Here is an 18,046-nt window from a genome sequence, read left to right on the forward strand (position 1 = left end):
TCCATGTTATAAAAAGCAGTTCGTATGTAACAGAAACATAAAGTACTTAATTATATACTTGTTTACCTCAAAAAATAAAGTGGGATAATATTGAAGCAAACATTGAAGGATTAGGGGAAAAAAATCTATTAGAAAAACAGAGTGGAAGGCAGAGGAGAGACAAGAGGGGAAGATAACTTAAAAATATATATATATAAGAAGGAAAGGGTGTATTTCAGGAGACAGTTATTGATTATAAATGCCACACTGCTTTGGAAGACAAACAGTTTATGGAACTCCTAATCAGCCAGGAATTTAAGGAAATAATGTGACAGTCCCCTAATAAGGAATGATAGTATGCTATGCTAAGTCACTTCAGTCGTGTCCGACTCTGTGCGACCCCATAGACAGCAGCCCACCAGGCTCCCCCATCCCTGGTATTCTCCAGGCAAGAACACTGGAGTGGGTTGCCATTTCCTTCTCCAATGCATGTAAGTGAAAAGTGAAAGTGAAGTCACTCAGTCGTGTCCGACTCTTAGCGACCCCATGGACTGCAGCCTAACAGGCTCCTTTGTCCATCTGAGGGCATAATCACGCTCATGGCAAATTAACAGATTGTCTCGTATGAGAATACAGAACTAGAGCATTTGACATTCACTTGTTTAGCAATATGGTCCAAGGTTAGCACTAACTCAAACCCAGCCAGCTGCCACTTTTGAACTTCATTTTCAAGAAAGTTGAAGAGAATGAAAAAACTATATTTTCTTACCAGCTTCTCTGACAGCATGTAGTTTATACCTTAAAAATGCCTGCTAGCTGGTTTAATATTGTACTAATGTGAATATCCAAATATATTCAAAAGCAAGGAAACAGTCCTTATCTAAAACAACTAAAAATGGTGGATGTTATTGTTTTAACAAATGGATTCTTATATGTTACATCTGGTCCAGTTGCTTTTTATAGGACAAAATAGCTTTAACCTGACAATTAGATACAAAGAACAAACTTCTTTAGCAAAATTTGTCAAACTTTGAATAGATTACAAACTGTGTTGTGAAAAATCAACATAACTGAGGTGTTCTGGAAATAAAGTAGGCATCTGTTCAGAATAATGTAGGCTTATTGATCTTAAGTCAAGAAACTGACACTGGAAGGTTCCTCAAATAGTTCTTCCTCTAGGGTTATATGCTATAGATATATCACATAAACTAACTTTACAAAGTGTTTATTTTTAGGTGATATATTCCAGAAATTATATAATAAATACTGATTTAATTGAAAGCTAATTTAATTGAAAGCTAAAATCAGAAAAAAAAATTCCTACACTTTTCTGCTTACTCAAGGGTATTTTATTTATATATCTCTGAACAATAATGTTACAATAAACAAGGAACAAGAGACAATGAATACGCTTCCTTGGGATATTAGGGTTTTTCATTTTCAAATGAAAGATTCCCTTTTTAGCAATGATTTTTTTTTTTTTTTTTGGTAAGAATGCAAGTGTAGTACAGGCTTTCCTGGTGGCTCAGTGCTAAAGAATCTACCTGCCAATGCAGGAGATCCAGGTCTGATCCCTGGGTCAGGAAGATCCCCTGGAGAAGTAAATGGCAACCCACTCCAGTATTCTTGTCTTAGAAATCCTTTGGACAGAGAAACCTGGTGGGCTACAGACCATGGGGTCGCAAAAGAGTCGGATGTGACTTAGCGACTAAACAACAACAAAGCCCAGTACAATTCCATGGCCAAAACTAAATTTTAGATATGGCATAAAAACATTTGGGACCGTGAAAAAGGCATTCTTACTTACTTTTTTCTCTTTACTATTTATACAAAGAAATTTATAAAGCATATATATTATGTAAGTTTCCATACATTAAAAACACATACTCTTCTATTACGTTTTAAATATTTAATTTGAGCACTGTATTAAAGTACAGGAGAAATATACCTGAAGTTCTAATTAGGAAAATATATGCACCTTTCATTCCTCCTTGATTAAAAAATAAGTATGGTAAGTATTGCTTTGATTAATAGGGGTCCAGGGCTTAATTGAAACATTATTTCCCCAGTGTACTGGGTAAATAAAGACAATTAAAAGAAGTAATATATAATGTATGAAGCACACTAATCAAATTTCTAAGGAATGAAAGGACTATGATCACTTGTTAAACTAAAAATCTAATAGACAAAACTAATAAAATAATTTTTTGTAGCAGGTGCACTGATTCTCTGATTTGTCACTAAAAACTGACAGAAATACTATGTTATATTATAAACTTATGTAAAGAAAAGTAGGCGATTTGTGTGTAAATCTAAGGTTAATGGGTAAAGTTTACACTTTGCCAACATAACTGCCATAAAATAAAGCAATTCTAATGAAATACCCAGCATCAAGACCAGTAAAATAGCTCTACAACATATTAAATGAAAATAGTTTTAAAAAACAAAGAAATAAACACTGATGATCGTTGTACAGATAAAACTTAGATTGCATTATTTCACTTTTTTCCCCCTGAATGGACAATATTTCAGAAATGAAATATAGCACTGCCATAACAAATAAAAGGAAAGTTTGATTTCTCCCATTATAATCTTAGCAAGTTGGGAATAAAATCTAGGCATTGTTAACAGGAATTATCTACTCCTGAGAAAAGATGATCATATCAATCTATTTCCAGAAATAATATTATACTGCTTAAAAATTATTGTTAGAAAACAAACTTTTCCATGTCAAATACTGGAAAATACTACCAAAATATTTGTGCTCTTTAGGGAGCCGAGATTTATTAATTATTCATAAAATTGGGCATGCTTTCAAAATTAAAAACTGTTATCAATGACTGTAATCAAAATTTAAAACAAGCAATCAAATCAAGTAATCAGGACTTTGTACACTTAAGCCCATCTTTTCATTCAGATACTAACTGGTAAAAGAGAAGGAGGGAATATCCAACACTGTTTTACACTTTCACTGGTATTCAGCAACACAGAGAGAGCTATTTCAAAAATATTCTTTAAAAAGAAATGCACTTTATGTGAACAAACTATATCTGCAATTAGAATGCAAAATCAGAAACTCTCTGTATCAAGGTTTTTTCTGAGATTTATGTTAGCAGATAGTTGCAGAGAAGCGATGCTAGTCTATGCAGGTCATCTGAAAATCTTTTAAGACCGCTTCCATTTTATGCAAATTTGTTTTGAAAGTTAAAACAAACAACAGCAAACAAACAAACAAAATAATTTGGGAGTGGGGAATACTCTTATACTCTGTCAAGTTTGGTTTCAGCGACTAATGAGCAGCAAAATCTCAGGAGAAAAGATAACAGATTATATAATATGAGCAGCACAGGGAGATTAAAGATTAAATTAAGTGATGTGACAAAGCCACACAGCGAATTTGCAATGAGCCTGTTCTTAAACCCAGATGTCTTGACTTTTTGACTTCCAGATAGTATTCAGTTTATCACTTGGAGTTAACTTTACACAGTTTAGCAGTGAGTGAGTGAGTGAAAGTCGCTCAGTTGCGTCCAGCTCTTTGCGGCCCCATGGACTATACACACCATGGAATTCTCCAGGCCAGAATACTAGAGTGGGTAGCCTTTCCCTTATCCAGGGGATCTTCCCAACCCAGAGATCGAACCCAAGTCTCCCACATTGCAGGCGAATCTTTACCAGCTGAGCCACAAGGGAAGCCCAGAGTTTAGCAAGACAGAGGATAAAATAAACATATGAGGTTGTATCATTTATTCCATAGCGTGGAGTACATATTCTGGAGTTTGACTGTCTTGGTTTGAATCCAGGCTCTGCCTGGGTGATTTCTCTATGCCTCAAGTCTCCTCACCTATAAACTAGGAATAATATTAACAAGAAGCTTTTCTGTCTCTCCAATCCTTTGAAAAACACTGAAATGCTGGTGCGCACAGGCTGCTCTTTGGGATGCCCACATAGACACTTCTGGCAGTTGAACTGGATACTTACACTGAGTCAGTTATGATTCCATCCAAACTTATTTATGCCAGCTGTACCTATTACTATAATTAAATAAATTAACCAAATACACATATTCTAATAAAATAAGTACAGAAAGAAAGTTATTTCTATAAAAACTAATTTTACCACTCTGGAAAGATTCAATAAAAATGAGATGAAAATAACTCTGATAAATTGATAAATAGGCAATCTTAAAGATTAGTGACAAAAATCTGATAAATTTAATAGAAGTCTGATTGTTTCACAAAGTATTCAAGTTTTAAAGAAACTAAAAATGGAATTAGAGATGATGTGTTATGAGTGTGGTTTAGGTCAGATAAACTACATGGAATTCCAAAACCAAATTCCTCACTGAAAGGAAAGGACTTGGCCTTTTTATTGAAAGCTTCTCATATTGCTAGATTTACTGTTTTTAATTGATAAACTACCTGGTTTTGCTCTCTCAGGTAAGAGATTTAATTAAACGAATAATCCATAGGATGTGCCTTGTACAAGGCTATAGAGAGTTCAAGAAATCCCAGACATGACCTGTCATAACCTATTAGGATTATACAATCAAAATCAAAACACTGCCTTGTGTCCTCTAGAGCAGTGGTCCCCAACCTTTTTGTAACAGAGACTGGTTTTATGGAAGACACTTTTTCCACAAACTGGGGGTGGGGGTATGGTTTCAGGATGATTCAAGCACGTTAACACTTATTGTGCAATTTATTTCTATTATTATTAACATCATCAGGCATTAGATCATGGAGGTTGGGGAACCCCTTCTCTAGAGTTTGCCAGAGAATTCCAAATAGAAACTTTCAGTTTGCATGGGACCTTATAGGGCTTTAAAAAAAAGAGGAAGAAAGAAAAGAGCTAACATTTATTGAATGTATACTATATCGGATGTATCTATCCTAAAGGAAAATTAGTCCTGAATATTCATTGGAAGGACTGATGCTGAAGCCAAAACTGCAATGCTTTGGCCACCTGAAGCGAAGAACTGACTCATTTGGAAAGACCCTGATGCTGGGAATGATTGAAGGCGGGAGGAGAAGGGGACAACAGAGGATGAGATGGTTGGATGGCATCGCCATCTCAATGGACATGAGTTTGAGTAAGCTCCAGGAGGTGGTGATGGACAGGGAAGCTTGGCGTACTGCAATCCATGGGGTCGCAAAGAGTTGGACACGACTGAGTGAATGAACTGATATTGAACTGATACTGATATTATATCCCAGATATTTTTCTAAGTGTTTTCTCATATTTCTCTATGACATATAAAAATGTCACAGAAATATGTAAGTGCATATCAAAACCAACCTCATTATTAACCAATCTACTGGAAGGAAAATGTTCTAATCTAAAACAAAGGAAACAAAGATGCAATATAAATACCCTAGAACACAACAGCTAACTAAAGAAAATAAAACAATGAGCACTCATTACCCAAAGTAAGGGTTGGTATGGAGAAGGAGGAAGCAAGTTACTTTGTACTAATAATATTATTCATAAAAAACTGAAATTAAAATTAAAATCATTATATTACACTTAATACCCTATACTAGTAAGTTTAAGCACTAGTTCTTATATTTAGCTTATCTGTGACATATTCTCTTTCACCTCCATAGCCGTTTTTCACCTTTTGCTGCTCTGCTTCTGCAAAAAGCTAATTTCTATCAGCTTCATCCATAGGCTCCTTTGTCCCCTGGCTTCTGGTCATGCTCATTTAACATAAGGTATTAGCAAAAGAGACAGTAAAGAAGCTGCCTGCCAATGCAGGAGACATAAGAAATGCAGGTTCGATCACAGGGTCCGAAAGATCCTCTGGAGAAGGAAATGGCAACCCACTTCAGTATTCTTGCCTACAGAATCCTATGGACAGAGGAGCCTATGGGCTACAGACCATGGGGTAGCAAAGAGTCAGATACGACTGGGTGACTAACATACATCAGCAAAAGAGGAGAGATGGAAAGAGTGAGGCCAAGCTGTTTATTCCTCAGTCACAGGTTAGTAGGGGTATATTCCTCCACTGAAGGTGAGTTTCAAAACCGTCTCCTACCTCTCCTAATTTCAGTGACCTCTTCCAGGTGGTGCAGTTGGTAAAGAATCTGCCTGTTAAGGCAGGAAACACAATACATGTGGGTTCGATCCCTGTATTGTGGATACATCTCCTTCCCGACAGGAGATGTCGGGAAGATCTTCTGGAGAAGGAAATGGCAACCCACTCCAGTATTCTTGCCTGTAAAATTCTATGGACAGAGGAGCCTGGCAGGATGCAGTCCATGGAGTCACAAAGAGTTGGACAAGACTGAATGCAAGTGCACACACACACACAGAACAAACACTTTAGACATGGGATTGCTGCTGCTGCTAAGTCACTTCAGTCGTGTCCGACTCTGTGTGACCCCAGAGACGGCAGCCCACCAGGCTCTGCCGTCCCTGGGATTCTCCAGGCAAGAACACTGGAGTGGGTTGCCATTTCCTTCTCCAATGCATGAAAGTGAAAAGTGAAAGTGAAGTCGCTCAGTCGTGTCTGACTCTTCGCGACCCCATGGACTGCAGCCTACCAGGCTCCTCTGTCCATGGGATTTTCCTGGCAAGAGTACTGGAGTGGGGTGCCACTGCCTTCTCCACATGGGATTGCTAATGGCTTCCTAATACTGCAGCCTTAGAGTATTCCAACTGTCCCTTGTTGGTTTCTTTTATGCCTGCTCTTTCTCCTGTAAATTTTAGTGCTTCGTCAATGTCTCCTGCATTTTCTCCATTTGAGTGTCTCATTGCTTTCCTATCAAGGCCCTGATGCTATTTATTGGTAGCAAGAGTGGCCCAAGGCCTTAGAGAGTCCACAAGGCATTTTGACATTGAGTTTCTCATGCTTGAAGGGAACAGAAGGGCCACCTATCAGGAAGTTAGTGAAATCCTAGTAATTCTATGCATGTGCTGGCAACCTGATTACTCAAGATTATCACTGATGGTATCATAGAATGAAGTGAAAGGAAGACTTTTGGAGCTGTGGTCTTCATTTGTTAAAAGGACAGTAGTGGTGTCTGTGTGAAGACTGTAGTGTTACATGGCTACTTCTGTTAGCCCAAAGGATTATATGAAGGAGAAAGAACAAATTGAAGGTCCTGAATCATCTTTAAAACAGTCCTTATTTACTTAAGGCTCAGGTAAATAAGGCTAAAGATCAACTCCAGAATCTGATTTGAAGGGTGATGGGATTGCCGTACTGAATAAAATGGGCAAAACCAATACCATTAGGTCTTTTTCTAAATCTATTTTTAATAATTTTATTTTTTAATTTACTGTCTGTGCTGGATTTTCATTGCTTTTCTCTAGTTGTGGCCAGTGGTGCTACTCTCCAGTTCCAGTGCACGGCCTTCTCATTGTGGTGGCTTCTCTTGTCGCTGAGCACTGGCTCTGGGGCATGTGGGCTCAGTAGTTGTGGCACACGAGCTTAACTGCTCCATGGCACGTGAGATCTTCCCAGACCAGGGATCTAACCGGTAACTCCTGCATTGGCAGGTAGATTCCTCATCACTGGACCACTAGACAGGCCCACTGTTAGTTCTTGATAATGGGGTAATGGTGGGGAAAGAGTGAAACACGTGTTGATACTATGTGATGAAATACTGAGGCTCAGAATGTTGAATTCCTAAAACCCTACAGAACATGACTTGCCAGAAGACATATTTGTCTTCACGCCTCCCCATTCAAGGAAACCAACTATCACATAAATCAGCATTCCCATATAGTAAGAGGACTTCCAATTGGTTCGGAGAATGGCAGTTCTTTTCAGAACTCATTTCTATTACCATTCACAATCCCCAGGCTCATGACAAGTTAGATCCTAATATAGCCAAAGTCAAGGGATATCCAGGAGGTGACAACCTTATACACTGAAATAACTGCAAATCTTTACCAATTTTTATCAGTAGGAGTCCAGTTAGCATGTAAGGGAATGGATTGATTCTAAGGATTTTAAATCAAGAAGGTGAACTACAATGTTAGATCAGGCCAATTTATCTATAGGAACATTCATCTGGGATTTAGTATTTTATTGTCTTGAGCAGGTGGGAGTGACTGGTTAATTGAACCTTTGATTCAATGATAGCTTACACAGTAAAAAAGTTGAAATGGCAGAATGTTCTTGGCATAGCAAAGTAAAATTCCAAAATCTCAAGAATGTAAGAATACTGGAAAAGGATCTATTATAAATAACAATACCCCGCAATGGCCTGTGGGACATCTCCTTCACCAAAAAATTACACTGGTGAGGAAATAACCAGCATGCTTGAGAAGCTTCCTGGTAACTGTCTTCTCTAGGCTGGAGAGAACAATGATAGATGTTGCAAACAGATCTGAGCTTCTTAATTTAAAGGCATCTATTGTGATCTTCTGAGATGGCAGAAGCTATGTGGTAGAAATTAATTTCAGGAAGGTGAGGCTACCTTAACAAGCCACAGCGATGGGGTAAAGATCAATGTGTTTTGTGCCACAGGGTTCTATGGGAATGACTAATGGGTTTCAGATTCCCCAAGAATGAAAAAGACACCTGGAATACCAAACTGCTAGCTGTCTTACATGGACAGAAACCCTCTAGGTCTTATGGGCAAAAATCCAACTTTAGTCACCATAGGAGGATTCATGATCTCTTATCCACTGCCTAGACCTAAGTATATTCACATACCCAGAGTCACACATAATTTTAGGTGGAGACAGAGTCCATGAAACCTGGCCATAGCTGTATGCTATGAATTTTCCTCATAGCCATTTCAGAACCACCTGTGGCCATTTACAACAGTGACTGAACTGGGAGAAGGATAATACCAAATCCTTCCACAGGTTATTAGACAGTTGCATTATATTACCTCTGAATTGCCATTAATCCTTGGAACCTAAAATACAACTATGGCCCACCAGTCAAAGTGGGAGCTTATGGAAGCCAAGATATATATGAAGACTTCACCCAAGCCCATCTTACAATACCACAGGAATAAGTGCACTCAGTAATGGAAAGAATCCTTACATTGGTTCCCTGACCCAGGGTAGGAGGGCTATTATAAAAAGACAAGAACAGTGCTGTCTAATGCAAAATGAACCACATATATAATTTAAAATTTTCTAATAGCCACATTTTTAAAAGGTGGAATTAATTTTCATAATATATTTAATAAATACCATTTCAACATGTGTTTTTTTTAATTTAAATTTATTTAATTGGAGGCTAATTACTTTACAATATTGTATTGGTTTTGCCATACATCAACATGCATCTGCCACGGGTGTACACATGTTCCCCATCCTGAACCCCCCCTCCCACGTCCCTCCCCATACCATCCCTCTGGGTCATCCCAGTGCACCAGCCCCAAGCATCCTGTATCCTGCATCGAACCTATACTGGCGATTAGTTTCTTATATGATATTATACATGTTTCAATGCCATTCTCCCAAATCATTCCACCCTCTCCCTCTCCCACAGATCCAAAAGACTGTTCTATTTATCTGTGTCTCTTTTGCTGTCTCGCATACAGGGTTATTGTTACCATCTTTCTAAATTCCATATATATGCTTTAGTATACTGTATTGGTGTTTTTCTTTCTGGCTTACTTCACTCTGTATAATAGGTTCCAGTTTCATCCACATCATTAGAACTGATTCAAATGTATTCTTTTTAATGGCTGAGTAATATTCCATTATGTATATGTACTACAGCTTTCCTATCCATTCATCTGCTGATGGACATCTAGGTTACTTTTATGTCCTGGCTACTATAAACAGTGCTGTGATGAACATTGGGGTACACATGTCTCTTTCAATTCTGGTTTCCTCAGTGTGTATGCCCAGTAGTGGGATTGCTGGGTCATAAGGCAGTTCTATTTCCAGTGTTTTAAGGAATCTCCACACTGTTCTCCATAGTGGCTGTACTAGTTTGCATTCCCACCAACAGTGTAAGAGGGTTCCCTTTTCTCCACATTCTCTCCAGCATTTACTGCTTGTAGACTTTTGGATCGCAGCCATTCTAACTGGCGTGAAATGGTACCTCACTGTGGTTTTGATTTGCATTTCTCTGATAATGAGTGTCAAAGAATGCTCAAACTACCGCACAATTGCACACATCTCACACGCTACTAAAGTAATGCTCAAAATTCTCCAAGCCAGGCTTCAACAATATGTGAACCATGAACTTCCAGATGTTCAAGCTGGTTTTAGAAAAGGCAGAGGAACCAGAGATCAAATTGCAAACATCTGCTGGATCATGGAAAAAGCAAGAGACTTCCAGAAAAACATCTATTTCTGCTTTATTGACTATGCCAAACCCTTTGACTGTGTGGATCACAATAAACTGTGGACAATTCTGAAAGAGATGGGAATACCAGACCACCTGACCTGCCTCTTGAGAAACCTGTATGCAGGTCAGGAAGCAACAGTTAGAACTGGACATGGAACAACAGACTGGTTCCAAATAGGAAAAAGAGTTCGTCAAGGCTGTATATTGTCACCCTGTTTATTTAACTTATATGCAGAGTACATCATGAGAAACGCTGGACTGGAAGAAAAACAAGCTGGAATTAAGACTGCTGGGAGAAATCTCAATAACCTCAGATATGCAGATGACACCACCCTTATGGCAGAAAGTGAAGAGGAACTAAAAAGCCTCTTGATGAAAGTGAAGGTGGAAAGTGAAAAAGTTGGCTTAAAGCTCAACATTCAGAAAACGAAGATCATGGCATCCGGTCCTATTACTTCATGGGAAATAGATGGGGAAACAGTGGAAACAGGGTCAGAGTTTATTTTGGGGGGCTCCAAAATCACTGCAGATGGTGACTGCAGCCGTGAAATTAAAAGACGCTTACTCCTTGGAAGGAAAGTTATGACCAACCTAGAGAGCATATTCAAAAGCAGAGACATTACTTTGCCAACAAAGGTCCGTCTAGTCAAGGGTATGGTTTTTCCTGTGGTCATGTATGGATGTGAGAGTTGGACTGTGAAGAAGGCTGAGCACCGAAGAATTGATGCTTTTGAACTGTGGTGTTGGAGAAGACTCTTGAGAGTTCCTTGGACTGCAAGGAGATCCAACCAGTCCATTCTGAAGGAGATCAGCCCTGGGATTTCTTTGGAAGGAATGATGCTAAAGCTGAAACTCCAGTACTTTGGCTGCCTCATGCGAAGAGTTGACTCATTGGAAAAGACTCTGATGCTGGGAGGGATTGGCAGCAGGAGGAGAAGGGGACGACAGAGGATGAGATGGCTGGATGGCATCACTGACTCAATGGACGTGAGTCTCAGTGAACTCCGGGAGTTGGTGTTGGACAGGGAGGCCTGGCATGCTGCGATTCATGGGGTCGCAAAGAGTCGGACACGACTGAGCGACTGATCTGATCTGATCTGATCCGATAATGAGGGATGTTGAGCATCTTTTCATGTGTTTGTTAGCCATCTGTATGTCTTCTTTGGAGAAATGTCTATTTAGTTCTTTGGCACATTTTTTGATTGGGTCGTTTATTTTTCTGGAATTGAGCTGCAGGAGTTGCCTGTATATTTTTGAGATTAGTTGTTTGTCAGTTGCTTCATTTGCTATTATTTTCTCCCATTCTGAAGGCTGTCTTTTCACCTTGCTTATAGTTTCCTTTGTTGTGCAGAAGCTTTTAATTTTAATTAGATCCCATTTGTTTATTTTTGCTTTTATTTTCAATATTCTGGGAGGTGGGTCATAGAGGATCCTGCTGTGATGTATGTCAGAGAGTTTTTTGCCAATGTTCTCCTCCAGGAGTTTTATAGTTTCTGGTCTTACGTTTAGATCTTGAATCTGTTTTGTTTATGGTGTTAGAAAGTGTTCTGGTTTCATTCTTTTACAAGTGGTTTTTTTCCCAGCACCACTTATTAAAGAGATTGTCTTTAATCCATTGTATATTCTTGCCTCCTTTGTCAAAGATAAGGTGTCCATAGGTGCATGGATTTATCTCTGGGCTTTCTATTTTGTTCCACTGGTCTATATTTCTGTCTTTGTGCCAGTACCATACTGTCTTGATGACTGTGGCTTTGTAGTACAGCCTGACGTCAGGCAGGTTGATTCCTCCAGTTCCATTCTTCTTTCTCAAGATTGCTTTGGCTATTTGAGGTCTTTTGTATTTCCATAAAAATTGGGAAATTATTTGTTCTAGCTCTGTGAAAAATACTGTTGGTAGCTTGATAGGGATTGCATTGAATCTATAGATTGCTTTGGGTAGTATACTCTTTTTCACTATATTGATTCTTCAAATCCATGAACATGGTATATTTCTCCATCTATTAGTGTTCTCTTTAATTTCTTTCACCAGTGTTTTATAGTTTTCTATATATAGGTCTTTAGTTTCTTTAGGTAGACATATTTCTAAGTATTTTATTCTTTTCGTTGCAATGGTGAATGGAATTGTTTCCTTAATTTCTCTTTCTGTTTTCTCATTATTAGTATATAGGAATGTAAAGGATTTCTGTGTGTTGATTTTATGTCCTGCAACTTTACTATATTCATTGATTAGCTCTAGTAATTTTTTGGTGGAGTCTTTAGGGTTTTGTATGTAGAGGATCATGTCATCTGCAAACAGTGAGAGTTTTACTTCTTCTTTTCCAATTTGGATTCCTTTTATTTTTTTTTTCTGCTCTGACTGCTGTGGCCAAAACTTCCAAAACTATGTTGAATAGTAGTGGTGAGAGTAGGCACCCTTGTCTTGTTCCTGACTTTAGGGGAAATGCTTTCAATTTTTCACCACTGAGGATAATGTTTGCTGTGGGTTTGTCATATATAGCTTTTATTATGTTGAGGTATGTTCCTTCTATTCCTGCTTTCTGTAGAGTTTTCATCATCAATGGCTGTGGAATTTTGTCAAAGGCTTTCTCTGCATCTATTGAGATAACCATATGGCTTTTATTTTTCAATTTGTTAATGTGGTATATTCAACATGTGGTATTAACCATATGTGTGTGCTCAGTCTTAGTCATATCGGACTCTCTGTGACATTATGGACTGTAGCCCACCAGGCTCCTCTGTCCATGGGCTTTTCTGGCAAGAATCCTGGATGGGGGTTGCCATTTCCTCCTCCAGGGGATCTTCCTGACCCAGGGATTGAACCTGTGTCTCCTGTATTGCAGGCGGATTCTTTACCACTGGGCCACAGGGAAGCCCATGTGTACAGGTGCTTAATAGCCACAGATGGCTAGAGGCTACCATACTGGAAATCACAGCCCTTAGAACTGTCATTTCTTCCAAGACAGTAAACTAAAACCAAAAGATGCTGGGGTGGTCATTCCTACTACAAACCCATTTAAACTGTTTGTTAGGCTAATGCAAGACCTAGATGGTTCTGTGGATGAATGAAGATTTAGTTATATCAGAATGGCAAATACAGAAGCAGTTCTAGCTATAGTATCTTTGTTGGAACGTATTAACACAGCCCCTGACACCATGTATGGAACTACCAACCTAATTTCTTTTAAAAGTAATTCCTTATCAATAAAGATAGTCTGAAGCAGTTTGCCTTTACAGTGCAGGGACACATACTTTGACCATCTTACCCTAAGGCTAGGTCAACTCTCCTCTCTTTGCCATAATATAGGGCAAAGAAATCTTGTTCATCTTGACATCTCACATAACATCAACCTGGGGCATTACCTTCATGGTATTATACCAATTGGATTTGGTGAGCAGGAAGTAGTAAACACTAAAATGTCTCATTAAGATATATGCCAGAGGATAGGAGGTGACCTCTATGAAAATTTAGATACCTGCAGTAGTGGTGAAATTTTAGGGGCCCAGCGATGCAGGCATGTGGAAACAGAGCCTCTACAGTTAATGATAAGTTGCTGTACCTTGTACCTTTCATCATGAAGGAGGAGGCAGAAAATGTGGTGCCCCCTCTTTGAATTTTAGAACAAGATATACTATGTTTGGGTATTCCACTCTGATACACGTATTCAATAATCCACAAGGCTGTCAACCTTGAGAGCAGACTGGGGCAAGAAAGGTATACTGGGACTGCAGTATACCTCTCCTGCAATGAAAGCTGCCATGTAGATCTCTGGCCCTAGGATCCAGCAATGCCATGATTTTGGGAAATACATGTGTCAAGCAAAGATGGTGTGTGATGTAATTGCTACTGCAGGATCGGAGCGCAGATACCCAATGGAGGAAATATATGTGCTCTTTTCAATAATGATTTGCCATTTGAAAAGTACCTCCTAATTTGCTATTGGACTCTTGTTAAGACTGAGTATTAGGACACAAAACTCCAAATGACTGTGTGGCTCAAACTATACAAAATGAACTATGTGTTAATCTGATTCAACATACAAAATAAGATGTGCATAAGAGCATTTCACTATTAAATGAAATGGCCACACAGGTCTGGGAAACCCAGGTATTTACTTCATGAGCAAGTAGCTCATGTGTCTCTGATACCTGCCACTACTGCTTTACCATCTCACAATCTGGCCTCATGAGGTGTTCTCAATGACCAATTAACATAGGATAAAACTGCATGAACCCAGCCTATGAATGGACTGCATGGCATTTGGTACTAGCTGCAACTATTATACTAGAGGCCCAATGAAGAGGGCTCCCCCTAAATCCTAGTAGTGAAAAGATAACCCCTCCAGCTGTACAGTTTGCATGTAAGAAAAGATAGATGAGGAAGGATAGATGGCATGGCCATATAGTCAAGGACTTGGAAAAACAAGACTGGAAGATTGGAGATAGAAGGCTTCGGGGAGAGTTATGCATATGTGCCTCTTAGAACTGGTACAAAAAGTGACAATGTGGTATCTTACATGAATTCCCTCCAGAGGGCATCCATTGTGGAGGACGCTTTGAGCAGTCTGGAAAAGATCATGTGATGGGTGACTCAAAACAATCAGATAATCTATACTATGGGTATTAGATTCTTTACCTAGCTACCCTAGTGCCTGCTTAAGTGGCCCACGTACAAAGTGAAAAGAGGGGCAATAATGGAAACTCTATAGACTTTAACAACATAGATTTCCCCTGCTCTGTGACTAATTTAACTACCACAACTGCTGAGTTCACCACCTTCCAATGATGGGACCCTGATATGGCACTGTTCTCCAAGGGGATCAACCAGTTGATTAGTGACTGGCAGATTACAATGAACTTTCTACCTGAAGGAGGGGGAAATTTATTCTCATAGGAATTGATAGATATTCAGGATATAGATTTACCTCCCCTTCCTTTGGTGCTTTTGTATGCTCCTCCTCACCTGGATGTAACAGAATGCCTTTAAGAACACTATAGTATTCCTTAAAATATTGGCTTTAAGCAGGAAATTCTTTTGAAGGCAAAGGAAATACAGCAAAGGTCCCAAACCATTTCCAGATTTCACTAGCCATATCTCATGCCACATTATCTAGAATCATTGGGTCAAATGGAGTATACTGGCCCACAAGTGGCATGGTTCATGTATGATTGCTAGCTGGGAGAAGTTTGAGTATGTTCTATAGCATATGATAAATGCCTAAAGTCATCTATCTTCCCCATTGCCACAGCGCATGTTTGATTACAAAGAGGTTAAGGTAGTAGTGGCCACAATACATCAAATAACCCACTTAAAGGGTTTTCACTTCCTGTGCTAAAACCTTGGGATTGCTGGTTTTGGAGATCTCAATGCCCAAACTTTTCACCAGGGATCAGAGTTCTGTTACTATTTTACTGAAAGCTGAGACTACTCCCTGCCTATATGGGGCTTTTCAAGCTACTGAATTAACAGAAAGAGAAATAGGCTATTGGGTGGTAAACTTTCCAGATTACTAAAATGATTTGGGGTTGTTGCTATATGATATGGGCAAGGACAACTAAGTTAGAAGCTCAGCAGATTTATTGGAACATCTCTAACAAAAACTTGTCCAGTAATTCTGGTTATTGAAAAGCTATAGTAATCCAAGGATGAAAAGGTCACCAGATACTCAAAACGTTTAGGAATTAGGCTGTGATCACCCATCAAAGAACCTTGTCCAGCCCAGGTGCTAAAAAGAGGGTAAAAGTAAGGGGAAGATGGAATCAGCAGTGGATGAAGAAAATTATAATGACCAACTTGAGCTTTCTGATCAGTTAGAGAAGCATGGACTTTGGCAGCTATGTTTTATGCTTCATCTATTATGAACAGCATTGGTGACGGCTAGTATTTTGAATTCAAAGTATGTCTGAGCTAATATCACACCTTAATGAAGCAGTAGGTGGATGACACCCATCTGTCCCTTTCATCTCTCTGTTAAACTTCCCTTATTAGCCAATTTGAGCATATCTGTTTATATATCTGCAAAAGCCATAACGTAGTATACCAAATTGCAAAATCATAATGGCAATTATAGAGACATATCTTTTTTTTTTTGAACCTCAAAGTAGCAAAGTATTTATTTACAAAATTTACAGTTTCATAGGGAATGCCCTAGCTGTGAAGTGGTTAGGACTATGTGTTTTCACTGCAGGGTCACAGGTTTGATCCCTGGTACAGGAACTAAGATCTTGCAAGCCATATAGAACAGCCAAAAAAAATATATATATATATATATACAGTTTCTTAGAAACAGCTTTGTTCTATGCACATAAACTTTATAATTATATTGAACCATATAAATTATGGTGTCTGGCCTTGCCAAAGCCAATGTAAGGGGCTTTCTTTTGAGCACCATCTTTCCCTCCCCTCACTCCACTAGACACCAAATAGGAACCCCTAGATGAGCCATGCCTAATATGTATAAAGAAACTGAGTGTAGCTGCCCAGCTCAGTCTAATACAAAAACCAAGGTGTCTTGACTTCTTAGACACTACCCACAGGGATAAACCTCTTAAAAGAGCAAAAAAGAAATCAAGGAAACAAATTGAGGTGAAGGTTAAATGTCTTCTGGAGGTGTCACCAGACAATGAACCTTGAATCTAGCAATCACCAGGTAGAGTAAACGTATACACCAAACCATGATACTAAAAACAACACAATTTTGTAAATTTTGCAAAGAGTGAAATACATGCTTACAGCTATATTTTTGCCTCAACTTCATTCCCATAGAAAGCTATGTTTTATATTAATATAATCCTTTGTCAACTGACTAATGCTTTAATAAGCCAGAGCTCATGGCCAGCTAAAGGAAATAACTGTCAGGTCTTAAAAGTATTTTTCAATAAAGAATACTTCTTATAATAAAACAATACCACTTTAATATATAATTTTCACAGCATAATTTCTAATTAAAATATAATGTGTCATGGTTGGAAATGAGTAAACTGCATTAAGTCAGGGAAGAATATAAAGCATATACTTAAAATATTTTAATATTCATTAATTTTATTTTTTAATCGAGTTAATGTCTAAATAGTTTTACATATTTCTCATTCATGTTAAAAAACTGGGTAAAGCCTTAAGGATTAACAGGAAAAATGTAAAGAAAGATAATACAAGCATTACCTCACAACCCACAGTACTCTGTCAATTTGTCAATGTAGATGAAAATATCACTTTCATCATATCTTCATATTAAAATTAAATTTTACTATGTCATTATGAACAGAAGGAGCATATAAAACTGGCTTAAGAGTATTCGATATTAATTTTCCACCTTTAACTTCTTGGGTATAGCAATTCATGCTAAAAATCAAATGAAATTCATTCAGATTTCTAATCATTCTTTTGCTTTTATGTACTATATTCTGGCATTTAAAAAAATCAGTCTAGATTTTTCTAATGATTTATGAAGCAGAGAAAAGTTTCAGAGAGCATCCAATGACTATGGTTTGAAAGTTAAAGAAACAAGGAGAGTTAAAATGAAATATAAAATACTCTTACAGCCCATTTTCTAATGAACATAATATTTTCAAGTTTAAAATAGTTATATTTGATACCCCCTGAAGTCCCAGCCCAGGTACTCTATCAGTCAAAAAACATGACAGCTTTCCTCTCCTCTATGCTAACATCAACATGTAACTATATTTTTTTTTTACTGGGTTTTCCATTATTCTGGATTAACCACAATTACTTCATTAATAATTATAAAATTTAAAAATTATAGAAAATCTATATAACAGCTGTTTTCATCAATGGCTTGAAAC

At 38.2% G+C, this 18,046-nt stretch overlaps 1 protein-coding gene across 12 annotated transcripts in view; it reads right to left on the minus strand.

Moving 5' to 3' along the window:
• IKZF2 (IKAROS family zinc finger 2) overlaps nt 1–18,046 on the minus strand; it is a 186,827-nt gene that overhangs the window by 48,334 nt on the left and 120,447 nt on the right. The window lies entirely within an intron of this gene.

This window comes from Bubalus bubalis, chromosome 2 (assembly GCF_019923935.1).
Source record: "Bubalus bubalis isolate 160015118507 breed Murrah chromosome 2, NDDB_SH_1, whole genome shotgun sequence".
Lineage (NCBI taxonomy): Eukaryota > Metazoa > Chordata > Mammalia > Artiodactyla > Bovidae > Bubalus > Bubalus bubalis.